This window comes from Talpa occidentalis, unplaced genomic scaffold (assembly GCF_014898055.3).
Source record: "Talpa occidentalis isolate TD23 unplaced genomic scaffold, MPIMG_talOcc4v2.1 talOcc4.15, whole genome shotgun sequence".
NCBI classification, from domain to species: Eukaryota; Metazoa; Chordata; class Mammalia; order Eulipotyphla; family Talpidae; genus Talpa; species Talpa occidentalis.
Window position 1 is genome coordinate 58,996,432 of NW_023601543.1, and position 16,034 is coordinate 59,012,465.

General features: G+C 37.2%; 1 pseudogene; it reads left to right on the forward strand.

Moving 5' to 3' along the window:
- The window catches only part of LOC119245690 (zinc finger protein Pegasus-like), a 40,673-nt pseudogene extending 24,899 nt beyond the window's left edge, over nucleotides 1–15,774 (forward strand).
- Nucleotides 15,775–16,034: the final 260 nt, after the last annotated feature.

The following is a 16,034-nucleotide window of genomic DNA, read 5'->3' on the forward strand; positions in this document are numbered from 1 at the left end:
ATATCTTTACAAACATTTAGTATGGTCAATCATTTTACCTATTTTAATGTGTGTGGTGATATCTCATTGTGGTTTTAATTTGTATTTCCCTAATGATTTTTCATTTGCTTCTTTGCATCCATCTTTGTTTACTTAAATCATTTGCTCAAATGCATGAGGATTTTGTTTTCCTATAATTAAGGGTCAGAAGCTCTTCAAGTACTCTGATGAATGAGTTGATTAACACAGTGAGAAGAATCTTTTTGAAATGTATACATATATCAAATCATTACATTTTGCACTTTAAATTTCTTACATTTTTATTGTCAATTATATCTCAATAACACTGAAATATTTTTTCCTGATTAGTCTGGCTAGAGGCTTATCAATTTTATGACTCTTCTCAAATAACCAGTCTTTTTGTTGATTTCTTTCTTTTTTCTTTCTTCTTTCTTCTTACTTTCTTCTTACTTAGAGCTTAATTTTTTTCTAGTTTCTTTTTTAAAATATTTTATTTGATATAATTCTTACATCATTTTTCATCTTTGTACAATGTATGCATTTTCATTTTGGCTATATTCCTCATACAATTGCACCCCCCCTTATTTTGACTCTAGTTCTTTCTCTCCCCACCCCTCCTTACTCCCCCCACCCCGTACTGTGTCTCTGGTTTATAGTTGCTTGTTGATTTTGATTATTACTTTGCATTGATTAGTCTTTTTCCTGGTGTCTCATTTAGGTTTTCTAAATTCCTGCTATGAGTGAGACCATATGGTACTTTTCTTTTTCTTTCTGGCTTATTTCGCTGAGCATGATCCCTTCTAGCTCCATCCATGTTGCTGCAAACTGCATGTGTTTATCTTTTTTGATTGCTGAGTAATATTCCATTGTGTATGTGTACCACATCTTCTTGATCCAGTCATCTATTTTTGAGCATTTGGGTTGTTTCCATAGCTTAGCTATTGTAAATAGTGCTGCTATAAACATAGGCATGCAGGTGCCCTTTGGAATTACTGTTTCTGTGTCATTTGGGTAAATACCTAGGAGTGGAATTGCTGGATCATATGGAAGCTCTATGTTTAGTAGGTCCAGAAATCTCCACACAGCTCTCCATAGTGGTTGGACCAGTTTGCACTCCCACCAACAGTGCAGGAGAGTTCCTTTTTCTCCACAATCTCGCCAACATTTGTTGTTGCTACTTTTTTTTAATATGTGCCATTCTCACTGGTGTAAGATGGTATCTCATTGTAGTTTTGATTTGCATTTCCCTGATTACAAGTGATGTTGAACATTTTTTCATATGCCTGTTGGCCATAGGCGAAACATTACATGACATGCACCTCAAAGACATCTTTACAGACACATCACCCAAAACAGTGATAGTGAAGGCAAAGAAAAACAGCTGGGACTACATCAAATTAAAGAGCTTCTGCACAGCAAAAGAGACAATAACAAAAACAAAGAGAAACCCCTCTGACCGGGAGAACAGTTTTGCACACAACACTAATGATAAAGGACTGATCACAAAAATCTACAAAGAGCTGATGAGACTCAACAAAAACAAAGAAAATAATCCAGTCAAAAAATGGGCAGAAGAGCTAAAAAGAAACTTCTCTGAAGAGGAAATGCAAATGGCCAACAGGCATATGAAAAAATGTTTTTCTAGTTTCTTAAGGTAGAACCTGAGGTTGTTATTTTTGAGACTGTTCTTTTTCAAATATAAGATTTAATGATAAAGAATTCCCACACAGTATTGCTTAAGCAGCATCTCACACATTTTGATATAGTGTGTCTTTGTTTTGATTTACAAATATTTTCTATTTTTACTTTTGATCAAATTTTACTCATGGATTATTTACTATTATTATTTTAATCGAAGTGCCATTGCATTATAACATTATATAAGTTTCAGATGTGCATCATTAAAAGTCAACATATGTTTACACTCCATTAAGTTCATCATTGAAAGACCAATGCTGGTGAAGGGGAGATTGGACACATGGGTTATTTATAGTATATTATTTGACTTCCAAATATTTGGGAAATGGTCCAGATAGCATTCTGTAATTGATTTCTAATCACTTCCATTTTGGTCAGAGAACATATTTTGTATGGTTTGATCTCTTTTGTTTGTTATGACCTACATTTCTTTTATACAGTTTATTTGGTAAAGTTTTCATGCGCAATTGAAAAAATGTGTATTTTGACATTGTTGAATGGAATGTTCCATAAATATAAATCATGTCAAACTGGTCGACAATGTTAATAAGATATACTCTATCTTTGCTGAATTTCTATCTGTTAGTTCTATCAATTATTGAGAGAAAAATATTAAAATATCCGACTATTGTTGCTGATTTCTCTACTTTGTTGTTCAGTCAGTTTTCTCTTCAACTATTTTAAAGTTCTGTTATTAGGTGCATGTTTAGGATTTCTATGTCCTCTTGATGAGTTGACCATTTTATTATTTTGAAATAATAAATAATAAATAAATACATAGATAAAAATAATAAATAAATAAACTCTTTTATCTCTGCTAATATTCTTTGGACTTGATGTTAATGTAACCACTCTTCTTTTGCTTGTTAAGATCACATTTTTTTTTTGGTTCTTTTTCTATTTTTGCCTTCATATTTAAAGTTCATTTCTTTAAGCAGCATGTAATTGGGTCTTCCTTTTTATTCAATATGACAGTCTCAGTTTTTTTTTTTTAATTTGGATGTTTCAAACTTCTAGCATTTATTGTGAATATTGACATGGTTGGGCTTAAAACTACCAATGTGCTTTATCTCCCCTATTTGTTCCATCTCTTCTTTATTTCCTTTTGCTTATTTTCTATCGTCTTTTGGAATATTTGAAATATTATATTGTTTTATTTTATTTCCTTTGGTAGCTTATTAGGTTATAAATCAACTTTTTTGCTGTTTTAGCAGTTACTTTAGGGTAATAACACACATTTAATTTATCACACTCTACCTTCTAATGATATTGTATAGAAACCTTATACATCTATGCTTCTATTTTCACTTTCTAAATTTTGTGCTATATTTGTTTTCTTTCACTTTATTTTCTTTTACATATGTTGCAAATCCCACCTACATTTCTTGGTTATCTTTAAACTATCAGTTATATATATATACTTTTAAATTAATTAAAAAAAGATATATTTATTTATTCATACGAGCACTGGGTACAGTCAGAAGCGCGGGAGGGTGAGAGAATTCACCAGAGCCAGAGCGGGGAGCAGAGCAGGCAGAGGGACCGAAGTACACTGCTGAGGGGAGCAGCGGGCGGCAGGAGAGGTCTGCGCGCCATGTGGGACCCTCCTGCAGTGGCCGGGGAGCAGCCGGGGATCGAACCGGCGCCGCAGAGGCTGCGGGCAGCTTCGCAACCCAGCGCTCAACCGCTGCGCCACCAGGGAGGCCCCTATCAGTTATATTTTAAAGAGACTTAGGCAATAAGAAATATAAGAAAATATTTACTATTCCTTTGTATGGTTTTATATTTTCATCTGGTACTATTTTCTTTCTATCTGAAGGACGTTCTTTAACATTTCTTGTAATGTGAGTTTGCTGATGATGACTTGTTCTACCTTTTGTATGTGTGAAATGTTTTTATTTTTCCTTTTATTGAAAGATATTTTCAATGGGCATAGATTTCTACGTTAGCCGGTGTTTCCTTTTAATACTTTAAGAACATTTCTTCACTGTCTTCTCAGTGTTTTTGATGAGAAAATTGCAGTCATATTTATCATTATTTCTCTGTGTATAACGTGCCTTTTTTTCTTTTGCTGCTTTTTAAAAAAAATAGAAAGATTTATTTATTTATTTATACAAGCACTGGGTACAGTCAGAAGCATGGGAGGGTGAGAGAATTCACCAGAGCCAGAGCGGGGAACAGAACAGGCAGACCGACGAAACACACTGCTGAGGGGAGCAGCGGGTGGCAGGAGAGGTCTGTGCGCCATGTGGGACCCTCGCCTGCACGGGGAATGGAACCTGCGCTGCAGGGGTTGCAGGCAGCTTCGCAGCCCAGAGCTCAACCACTGCGCCACCACAGGAGGCCCTCTTTTGCTGCTTTTAAGATTTTTATCTTTGTAGTTGTTTTTCAGAAATTTGTTTATGATGTGCCTTGGCATAGTTTTATTTGTATTTCTTATGACATATTGTTAAATTTCTTAGATCTGGAAATGTGGGAAAATTTTGGTGATCACTGATCATTTTTACAAATGCATTTCTCTTCCCACTCCCTGCCCCATTTCATAGATTCCAATAACACTAGACTGCTTAAAGTCACGGTTAAATGATACTCTGTAATTTTTTCTTTAGTTCTTTTTTTCATTTTCATTTTATTTAGATTTTTTTCTTTATATGTTGCAATTTGGATACATTTTATTGATATGTTTTTTTGTTCACTAATTTTTTCTTTTGCAACGTCTGACAATAATCCTAATTAGTGCAGTTTTTCATCTCACAGTTTTTTTCATCTCTAAAATTTTTATTTGTGGCTTGTTAATATCTTTAAGGGGGGCCTCCCTGCTGGCACAGCGTGCTGAGTTCTGCGCTGTGAAGCTGTCCGCAGCCTCTGTAGCGCAGGTTCGATTCTTGGCCGGCCAGAGAGATTCCCACATGGCGAGGCAGGAGTCTTTGGTCTGTCTGCCTGTTCTGCTCCCTGCTCTGTCTCTGGTGAATCTTCTCACCCTCCTGTGTCTCTGGCCTGTACCCCAGTTCCCGTATAAATAAATAAAATCTTAAAAAAAAATCTTTAAAATACCTACTTTTCCTTTTTGAACAGATGGAATATTGTTATAAACTCTTTTGCTACCCTTTTCTACTATTTTAAGATCTGTGTTTGTTCTGTGTCAGTTTTAATAGATTCTTTTCTCTTTATTTTGGTCATAGTTTTTTTATCATTCCTGGCAATTATTTATTAGATGCCAGATACTTTGTGTGACAGATATTTTTGTATCAGAAAATTACTCTTTTTTAAAAAAAAGATTTATTTACTTATGCATACAATAACGGGGGTACAGGCTAGAGATGCAGAGAGTGAGAGGATTCACCAGAGATAGAGTGGGGGACAGAACAGGCAGACTGACAGAAATACACTGCTGAGGGGAGCAGCGGGTGAGTCTGCTGTGCCATGTGGGTTGCTCCCTGGCCAGGGATAGAACTCGTGCTGTAGAGGCCACGGGTAGCTTTATAGGTTGCTTCTTAACCCCTTGCGCTACCAGGGAGGGCCCTGAAAATTATTCTTGAGCTTTGTTGAGATATGCAGTTATTTGGAAACTGATTATTTTGGGCCTTGCTTTTAAGATTTGAGGGTCAAAACCAAAGATATGGTTTTCCTAGGGCTGAGAGATGAGACTCTTCTCTACACTTAAGTCAATGCCCTGTGAATCTTTTATTTTTTTTTAAGATTTATTTTTTTCTATTTATATATACAAGAACTGGGGTGTAGGTGAGAGGTGCAGGGAGTGAAAGGATTTGCCAGAGACAGAATGGGGAGCAGAACAGGCAGATCCACTGAAATACACTGCTGAGGGGAACAGCGGGCGAGACAGGAGAGGTCTGCTGTGCCATGTAGATCAGCTCCCTAGCCAGGGATTGAACTAAGACTATTGCAGTGATAGAGCTGAGACCTAACCCCTGGGCCACCAGGGAGGCCCTGCCCTGTGAATCTTGACAAGAGCAGGCACTATTACCAAATCTGTGAGGGGCTAGCACTGTTGCTTCAAATCCTCTCGGCTGGTTCTTTTCCTGGCTTTAGGGAATAAACTCACACATATGCATTAATCGTTGCATGGCTGAATACTTGAGATGGCTTCTCTGCAGGCCTCTGGAATTCTCTGTGTATAGTTCTTTCTTCTCAAGTTATTCTTTCATTAGAACTTCAACTGCCTGATCTCTCCAAACTTTCAGATTTGTCTTTTTCAATCCAGGGTATCACTGGTCTTTGCCTGCATTTTCCCTTCCTGAAGGATGGCTGGAAAATCTGTCCAGGTAGTAAGCTGCGGAAATTTTAAGGCTCATCTCCTTTGTTACCCATCTCTCATGGATCACTGTCCTTGATTTTTGATATAGTGTCTTACACATTGTTATTTCACATAAAAACTTATCTTTTTTCAGTTGTTTCAGTGTTTATGTCCTATTACACCACCCTAACCTGAAACCGAAGTCTTCAGAAAGCTTATTTCATGATCTAGAAAGAACTTTGCTGTTCCTCTTTTTTTAAAAGTGACTGTACGTTTTCAGTCTCTTACTGAGATTCTAGCAGTTCTGTTAATGGCTATTGTAGCCTTGAAATTTATCTATCACTTAGGTTAGTGTTATCTCTTCTTGCTATTACATTTTAGACAGATGGAATATAATGCTGAAAAATTATTTGCCAAAAGGAAAATGTAAAAGAATGACCAGCCCCTTCTGTGTTGTCTATTACTGCCTAAAAATTTACCACAAATTTATCAGTTTAAACCGTGTACATTTATTATTTTACAATTTCCATGGGTCAGGATTCTAACTGTGGGAGATATACATATATATATATATATTTATGTGTGTTCGTGCGTGTGTGTGTGTATATATATATTTCTGTTAGTAGAAAATAGCTGACTGAATAAAAAACTAACGTGCAAGAGATACAGCATTAAGAAATGTTGCTGGTAGACTTTCCCTATAATGCGGTGGAATAGGGAGTTTTTGATAAACTTCTCTGCTAAATATAACTATAGAAAAAATAAATTTTACTCGCAGAAAATTTCACTAGTTCATGGCTGATGATGGGGAACAAAGCCATAAATATTTTACTTGGAGTTTGGTAACTTGCTATTGGGGCAGAGCAGGGAGAGGGTGAGTAAGCTGCTTTTGCATTCTTGGTAGCGCTTACAGAGACCTGCTATACCTTGTACATTGGGTATGTCATGCACCCAGGCATAGTGCTCTGTGTCCTGCTCCAAACACAAGAGGCACAGCCCTAGCAACTGGGCTCCACGAAACAGTGAACAGGATGTAGAGGTGGTGCAAATCTTTCTGACTGTAATAATTCTCCCTCAGGGCCTCCCTGGTGGCACAAAGCATTAAGTACAGCACTGTGACGCTGTCTGCAGTCTCTGTGACACGAGTTCAATCCGCGGCCAGCCACATGGTGCAGCAGACCTCTCCTGTCTAGGCCGCGGTTCCCCTCAGCAGTGTATTTCAGTCAGTCTGCTTCTTCTGCTCCCCATTCTGTCTCTGGTGAATCCTCTCAACCCCACCACCACCTCTGACCTGTGTACCCCATTCTTGTATGCATAAACAAATAAATCTTTAAAAAAAAAATTCTCCCCTCCCCACCAGACTGATAACTGAGTCTTTGGACTCCAGTATACCCTCCCTCACCTGTTACCTAGTTAAAGAAGATTAGCAAGCAGAATTAAAGCCACAGTGCCCCAACTGGAAAAATCATATATGCCTAGGAAATAAGAAGCTTGCGAACACAAGATGGAAAAGCTGAAAGAGGGAAGAGAGTCCAGAGGCCTGTATAAATAACACAAAATTTGTGGTGCTAACAAAGATTTTAGAATAACAACCTCAACAAAAATAACCTCAGTAAAATCCTGGAAGTGCAAGCAAACAAAGCTAGGTACAGTTTCTTAGAAAAGAGATCCAAGAACAAAAGAAGGACTTCAAGACACCTTACCAAATGGGAGAAAGTATTTGCATAACATACATCTGACAAGAAACTGCTAGTGAAGATCGACAAAGAGCTCATACAGCTCAACGAAAACAAAAACAAACAGCCCAATCAAAAATGGACAAAAGAGCTAAATAGACACTTCTCCAAAGAAAACATATACAGATGGTCAAAAGGCACATGAGATAAATGCTCAACATCACTTCTATCAGGGAAATGCCAATCAAAACCACAATGAGATACCAGTTCACACTTGTGAGAATGGTTTATAGCAAAAAGAATGGGAACAACAAATGTTAGCAAGAATGTGGAGAAAAAAGAATATTTATCCACAGTTGGTAGGAATGTAATTTAGTGCTGTCTCTATGGGAAACAGTATGCAGATCCATGAAAAAAAATACAAGTGGAAATACTATATGATCCAGCAACACCACTGGTAAGTATTTACCCAAGGTATTTACCCAAACACTAATACAAAACATTCTGTGCACTCCTATGTTCACAGCAGCAGTATCACAGTAGCCAAGTCATGGAACCAAACTAAATGCCCATCAACAGATGACTGGATGAAGAGATTTGTGGAATCTATATTAAATGGAATGTTACTTGAGTATTTAAAAAGATAAATTAGTGACTTTGGGGACAAAATGGATGGATCTTGAGATGGTTATTCTAAATGAAATAAACCAATAGTGAAAGGCACTTACTGGATGGCTTCACTCATTTATGAAATATAAATAACCAAAGAAAACAAACTGGCAAAACAGGAAAAATTCTTAGACTTTGTGAAAAATATACTGGTTACCAGAGGGGATAGGGAAGAGGAAGAAAATGTGATAACCATTGGCACTGGAGATTTGGTGGGAGGTGATGTACATACATGGAGGTGTGAAGTTATAGTCCCCAAAATCATATAATTATGTACTTATAATAATAATAATAATATAATTATAAACCTATGATAATTATCTAATTATGTACCTGTGATAGTTATCTAATTATGTATCTATTATAGTGCAAATCAATGAAGCTTAAGAGGAAAAAAAATAAATGTTGGGAATGAAGACATGGTCTAATGGCCTTAATTCCTCACCCTAGAGAAAGGCTGTACTGTTTTAACCCCTGCTTCCTATTTTGTTCCCATCTCTCCAGAGGGATTGTTCTTTATCCTAAGAGAACAATCTTGCCCTCAGAAAATATTTAAACTATCTAAACTACTTTGATCCTTATTTTATTTATGAAGTATCATTGCAGGCTTTGTGTTAAATGTAAGAGAAAAAGCAGTGAATAAAAAAAGTTACTCCCCATGTAATAGAAAATTAGTCACCAAACCTATGTGACTTAGTGCCACCAAAGATGGTGTTGGAGAACCAAGACAGACTGTAATCTAGGGCCAATACTGCACTGATCACAGATGTCATCTCCGTATTTTTAGATTTTAGGACCATGCTTGGCGCAGAGTAATCCCTCAATAAGTGTTTGCTGAACTGAATTGTAGAAACCAGAGTTTGGGGATTTAGTATGATGTATTCAGCAATGTCTGTAAGAGTTTGGATAAGTTGCGGGCTAGATGGTCTCTGGCCACCCCTGACAACCTTCCATAAACAGGAAGATATGAGAGCTTTGAGAACATGCAAGCTACATGCCTGCATTTGATTTTCTCCAAGTACTTGCCTATGTAAGTTCTTTATTAGTCAATGTAACTCAATATTTTCCATGGAAACAAAACGAACTTGCAGACATGTGGGAAACGCTAAGGAGCTCTAGTACTGCTGAAAGTATGTTGTTTTTAGCTGTAAAGGCCTACTTATTCTGTATCAGCCCACACGTGTTTTTCTTTAACTTTACATTCACTGGTTTCTTCAGAAAGGTGCTAGGTGACTGAAGGCCTGCCTGACCAAGACCTTGGTGAAATTTTGGTTTTGAAATTCCAAATTTTCATGTTGTGACCTTCCTACCTGCATCTCAAAGCAACTGACAGGGGGATTTAACCCTTACTCTAAATTTTAGTCTCACTGCCTACTTTTCTCAAGACACTTGCATTTTAAGTCATATCTTATTTTGGAATAAATGTTTCATCATAGTAACTTATTCATTAATCAAACATAATTATACATTATTATGTACTGGGTATTATGTTGGAAATTAGGGATACAAGGCAAAGGTAACAAAAACATGCCCATTAAAAAGTCCATTATTTTTACCAGGGCCACCATGTACAGCCATGCAGGTTCTTTACTGCACAGGGCATCTGATTATGGCGACTGTTTTATTCTATTACTTAACAAATGTGCTGTACAGGCAAGCAGCCTCTCTAGGTCTCATCCTCACTAATAATAAAGCAAGAGTTTTCTTTTTATTCTTTTTTTTTTTTTTATAGAGGCATGTTTTTATTTATTTATTTATTTGTTTGTTTGTTTGTTTGTTTGTTTTGTTTATACATGCACTGGGTACAGTCAGAAGCGCGGGAGGGTGAGAGAATTCACCAGAGCCAGAGCGGGGAGCAGAGCAGGCAGAAGGACCGAAGTACACCGCTGAGGGGAGCAGCGGGTGGCAGGAGAGGTCTGCGCGCCATGTGGGACCCTCCTCCGGTGGCCGGGGAGCAGCCGGGGATCGAACCGGTGCTGCAGAGGCCACGGGCAGCTTTGCAACCCAACGCTCAACCGCTGCGCCACCGTGGAGGCCCAAGAGTTTTCTTTTAAACTGGGATTTATGATTTCGAGAGTTCATGAATCCCTAGAAATGTTATTTAAATTTGTATGTTAATTTTCCACTTTTCTCGGAGGGCCTTTTCCAATCTTCATTGATGTAGGACCCCAGAATGTTTAAAATCATTGCACTTAAAGACTTTTAAAAATCTCTTCAAGTCTTCTGAAATTAGGCAGGTGATAAATCAATCATTTATAAACAAACTGACAAATAAATAGTAGAAATTGTAGACAGTAAAAGTTATTTTACTTTACATGACATGTTTTTCTTCCTCTAATGTCATACCAAATAGATAAATGCCAATTCTGTGAATTATTTGCATCTATTTTTTTGGTGCAAGAATAAGCTTCACTTAGGAATGTGGAGAAATATATATATCTAGTGGTGCTTAGTTCTACAGCATAGTATTTGAAAAGGAATGACTTCGGAGTTAGATATTTCTGAATTCAAATCCCAGATCCAGAACCTATTAATTGTAATTGAACTCAACTTAGAGTTTCAGTTTCCTTATTTATAAACTGAAATAATTATATACTACACAGGAAAGTTTTTTACTATCTAATGATATAAAGTATGCTAAATGCCTGGCACATAACAATCCCTTGGAAAGTGGCAGTAAGGGTTGTTATTATTACTACTTACATGAAGGCTAAAAAGAATTCTATAGCCAATTTACCACTCTTTAAAAAAGTCCTAAAGAAATTACTAAAATTTAAATACTAACTAGACCAAAATAACTACAATGTCCCTAAGCCTAATGGCCTTTAGACTCTGTACTAATTTAAAAAGCTAAACTTTGGCAGGGTTTCTAGAATGGCTGAGTAAGGAGCTCAGCAAATCTCTCTAAAAGGCAATGCTAAAACTGTACAAAGTTGTAAAAAATAACCATTTAAAGACTGAAAATTGATTAAAGGCATAGAACAAATTGAGGAGTATTTATTCATGAAAATTTAATGAACAACTATAAAAACAGTAGGAGTCTCTGGTATTTTAGTCTGGTAGGTCTCCAATTCCATTACTTTAGCTCCATAATTCTACCCATGGGGGGTAGGCGATGAAGAATGGCAACTCTGCAACCCTGTAAGAGTGATGACCTTATTTGAAGCATTTTATGCATGGGGAAGCGTCAAATTCAGTGGCAAACAGTAAAGGGAGAACAATGTCACAGCTACCCTAAGGTTACAATGCTGACTGGGACAAGCAAAAGAAAGTCATCCAGTCAGAAATTTATGGGTGTTCTATGACCAAAATGGAATCAAAATATTAATAAATTTCAGGGAGAAATTCGGAAAATCCACAAACATTCAGAAATAAAATAACACACATCTACATAAATCATAGATCAAAAAGAAGTCATATGGGACAACTAAAATACTTTAAGTAGAATGAAAACCAAAACACACCACATCAAAATTTATGGGATGCAGTTAAAGCAATGATTAGAGGGAAATTTATACCTATAAACACCTATATTAAAAGAGAAGAAAGATCTCAAATAAATAACCTAAACTTCAACCTTAAGAAACTAGTCAATAAGGAGCAAATTAAATCAAAAGCAGGCAAAAGAAAGAAAATAATAAGATTAGAATAGGAATCAATGGGACAGAAAGCAGAAAAAAATGGAGATAACCAATGAGACCAGAGTTTGATTTTGAAAATCTCAACAAAGTTAACAAACCACTGATAGATTGACCCATAAAAAAAGAAAAGATACAAATTACAAAGGTTGGGAACAAAAGAGGAGATACCACTGCTGAATTACAGAAATTAAAAAGATTATAATGCAATTCTATGAATAACATTATGCCAATAAACAAGACATTGTAGATGAAATAAACATATTGTTAAAAAGACATAAATTACCAAAATTGATTGAAAAAGAAATAAAAGTATGTATAGGTACAGAACTAGCAAGTAAATTCAATTAATAAAAAATCTTTCCATAAAGTCCAGGCTCAGATGACTTCACTAGTTAATTCTACCATTTAAAAAAAAATTATTTGTTTATGCATACAGGAACTGTGGTATAGGCCAGAGGGGTGGGGGGGTGAGAGGATTCACCAGAGACAGAGCAGGGAGCAGAACAGGCAGACTGACTGAAATACACTACTGAAGGGAGCAGTGGGCAAGTCAGGAGAGGTCTGCTGTGCCCTGTGTGTAGCTCCCTGGTGGGGGAACGAACTCGTGCTGCAGTGGCTGCGGATAGCTTCATAGGTTGCATCTTAACCCCTTGTACCACCAGGGAGGCATCTAATTCTTTTTTTTTTTTTTTTAAAGATTTATTTATTTATTTATACAAGCACTGGGCATAGTCAGAAGCACCGGAGGGTGAGAGAATTCACCAGAGCCAGAGCGGGAGCAGAGCAGGCAGAAGGATGAAGCACACTGCTAGGGGGAGCAGCGGGCGCGACAGGAGAGGTCTGCACGCCATGTGGACCCTCGCCGGTGGCCGGGGATCGAACACGCACTGCAGAGGCCGCAGGCAGCCTCGCAGCCCAGCGCTCAACTGCTGCGCCACCAGGGGAGGCCCCGAGGCACCTAATTCTACCATTTAAAGAAGAAATGATTTAAATCTTTCACAACTTTTCCATAAAACACAAAAGAAACAAGGGACAACTCACTCTATGGGGCTAGTATTACCATAACAACAAAATCAGACAATACATTATAAGAAAAGGAAACCACACCAATATCCCTCATGGATATAAATACAAATATCCTTGTATTTATGGCAAAACAAATTCAGCAACACATAAAAATTATTATATTCCTTGGCAAGTGGAATTTATCCCAGCAATGCAAGATTGGTTTAATATCCAAAAATTAAGTAATGTAAAATACTATATTAATATTTTATTAATTTTACTATGTAAAATTCTATATTAATAAAATAAAAGACAAGAATTACATAATCATCTCCACAGACACAGAAAAGCACTGTCAAAACCCAACACCTATCCCTGATAGAAACTTTTAACAAACTAGGAATAGAAGGGGACTTCTTCAATTAGATAGAAGGCATCTAGGAAAAACCTAGAAGTAGCATCATACTTAGTAGTAGAAGGCTGAATGCTTTCATCCAAAGTCAGAAAAAAGATCTTGATGTCCAATCTTTCCGTATTCAACTTTGCACTGGGGGTTCTAGCTAGTGCAATCAGTCAAGAAAAAGAGGTAAAGGCATTAAGATAGGAAAGGTAGGTCTTTTCAACTAATGGTTTGGTAATATTATATATACACAGATGAAAAAATGGATAAATTTAGACCCTTATCACATACTGTCACCAAAAATTAACTCAAAATAGATTGCAGACCTGAATCTAAGAGCTAAAATTCGAAAAACCTCTTAGAGAAAAACCTAACAGTTACCTAGTGTTAGGCCAAGATTTCTTAGATGTGACATCCAATGAAAGAATTAGAGATTGGACTTTAGCGAAGTTAAAGTATTTTGTACTTCAAAAGACACAAACCACATGGGAAAATGAAATGACAATTCACAGGGAGCAAATATTAGTATGTCAAATATGTGATAAAGAACTTGTTTCTAGAATATATAAAATATCCTTGCAATTCAATAATAGTACATGACTTAATTGAAATATAATGTCTGAATAGACGTTTCAGCTAAAAGTTATACTAATGTCCTACAAGCACATGAACAAGATGCTCATCCCCATTAGTCATCAGGGAAATGCAAATGAAACTGCAATGAGATACTGTTTCACACTCACTAGAATGGGTATAATCAAAAAGGCAGAAAATAATAAGTGTTGGTGAAGGTATGGTGAAACTGGAATTCTCATATATTTTTTTCTAGTGAGAATGCAAAATGGTAGAATCAGTTTGGAAAAAATTTCTTAAAAAATTAAACATAAATCTACTCTAGTCCCTAACAATTTACTCCTAAACATCTATCCAAGAGAAATGAGAACACATGTCCACAAAAAAAACTTGTGCACAAATGTTCATAGCAGCATTATTTATAATAGTCAACCCAAATGTCCATCACCTCCTGAATGGTTTTTTAAAATGTGGCAACAAATATGGGAGCAGTGGTGGCAAATGCAGATGGTGATGGAGAGGGAAGAAGCATAAATGGAAGCTCCTTTGAATAAGGTGGTGGGAGTTCCTTGGTGGTGGTGTCGGATCACCTCTGTATGGCTTTTCAATTTTTGTTGAAATTCCCTTTGTGGCCTTGCAGAGTTCTTTGGTATGTTACTAGGGTAAACTTCTGCTACCCTACATTTCATTGATGTTGGAGTGGCAAGAAAAAGTAGGAACTGACTTGGGGTGAAAAGGTTTTCCCCTGAGGTATAACAAACTGTAAACTTTGAAAAAGCACTATTTCATCTTTGTTAATAGCTGAGTCTGCTAAGTGAAGTTAAGTCAGAAAGTGAAAGACAGATATAGGAGGGTGTCACTTCTTTGGAATATAAACAACCGAAAAGCATATACTGGCAAAGCAGAGCAAAAACAATTCTTAAATTTTGTGAGAAATATGCTGGTTACCAGAGGAAATGGGGGGAGTGAGGAGGAGATGGGCATTGGCACAGTAGTTTGGGGAAGGATGAGTGAAGCGTGGGCACATATGGAGGAGCAAAAATGTCACCCCAGAGTTATATAAATATGTAAACAACTGACAAATTTTAAAAAAAAGGGTAAGAAGTAACCAGAGCCTTTGGACTTCCTGAATGATTTTCAGGAACACTTAACTCAGTAACCCCATCATGTGAACATGCTTTCTGGATCAGTTAGTGGGAACAAAGCAGAAACAGTTCTTCAGGGAACTAGAACAGATGGTGATCAAAATGGATTTGATCACCCATCTGTTGAAGTTTCCCTGGATGAAAAATCAGGAATGTTAGATGGGTTTGAAAGGACTTTTGAAGGGAAGCTCAAGTGTCGGTAGTGCAACTATGCCTGCAAGGAATGACCTGGTTACTTGAACATACTAGAATCCACACAGGTGAGAAATCTCATAGAGGCCACTTACGTCCATGTGCATCTGCTTATGAGCGTCGTCTAGAAGCTTATATCCATTCCTATGCAGGAGAAAAACCATACAAATTGGAATTATGTGTCTCCTACTATAATTATTGAAGTAACTTGTCCCATAAAATGCATAAAATGGTAGCAATTAAAGGTATTAGTTCTTCCATAAGCAGCATAAAATGTGTGTGTGTGGCAGGGGATAACAGAAGAAAACAAGCAATCTGGACTCTAACAGAAGAGACTCAATCAACTTGAGTCTACCATTCATGGTGGTTCAGAAGCCAGACTACCTTAGCGAATATACCCACGAAATCCCAAATATCCAGACTGATTTCTCATGAAAGTATGGCAAAAACCACTTCAACTGGTAGCCTACCAAGGGATCCCCAAGAACTCTTGGTAGAGTCTTTTAAACCAGCCACTTGAAAACGAAACCCCAAGTCCTCAGACGAAGTTCACTGGCCGAATGAGACACCTTTCATGATGCAGTGGCCTTCTGCCCAGGCAGTAGTTTCTGTCTTTCTTTCTTTTTTAAAAAGATTTATGTATTTATGCATACAAGAGCTGGGGTTCAGGCCAGAGATGCGGGGCATTAGAGGACTCACCAGAGACAGAGTGGGGAACAGAACAGGCAGACTGACGACTGAAATACACTGCTGAGGGGAGCAGCGGGTGAGACAGGAGGG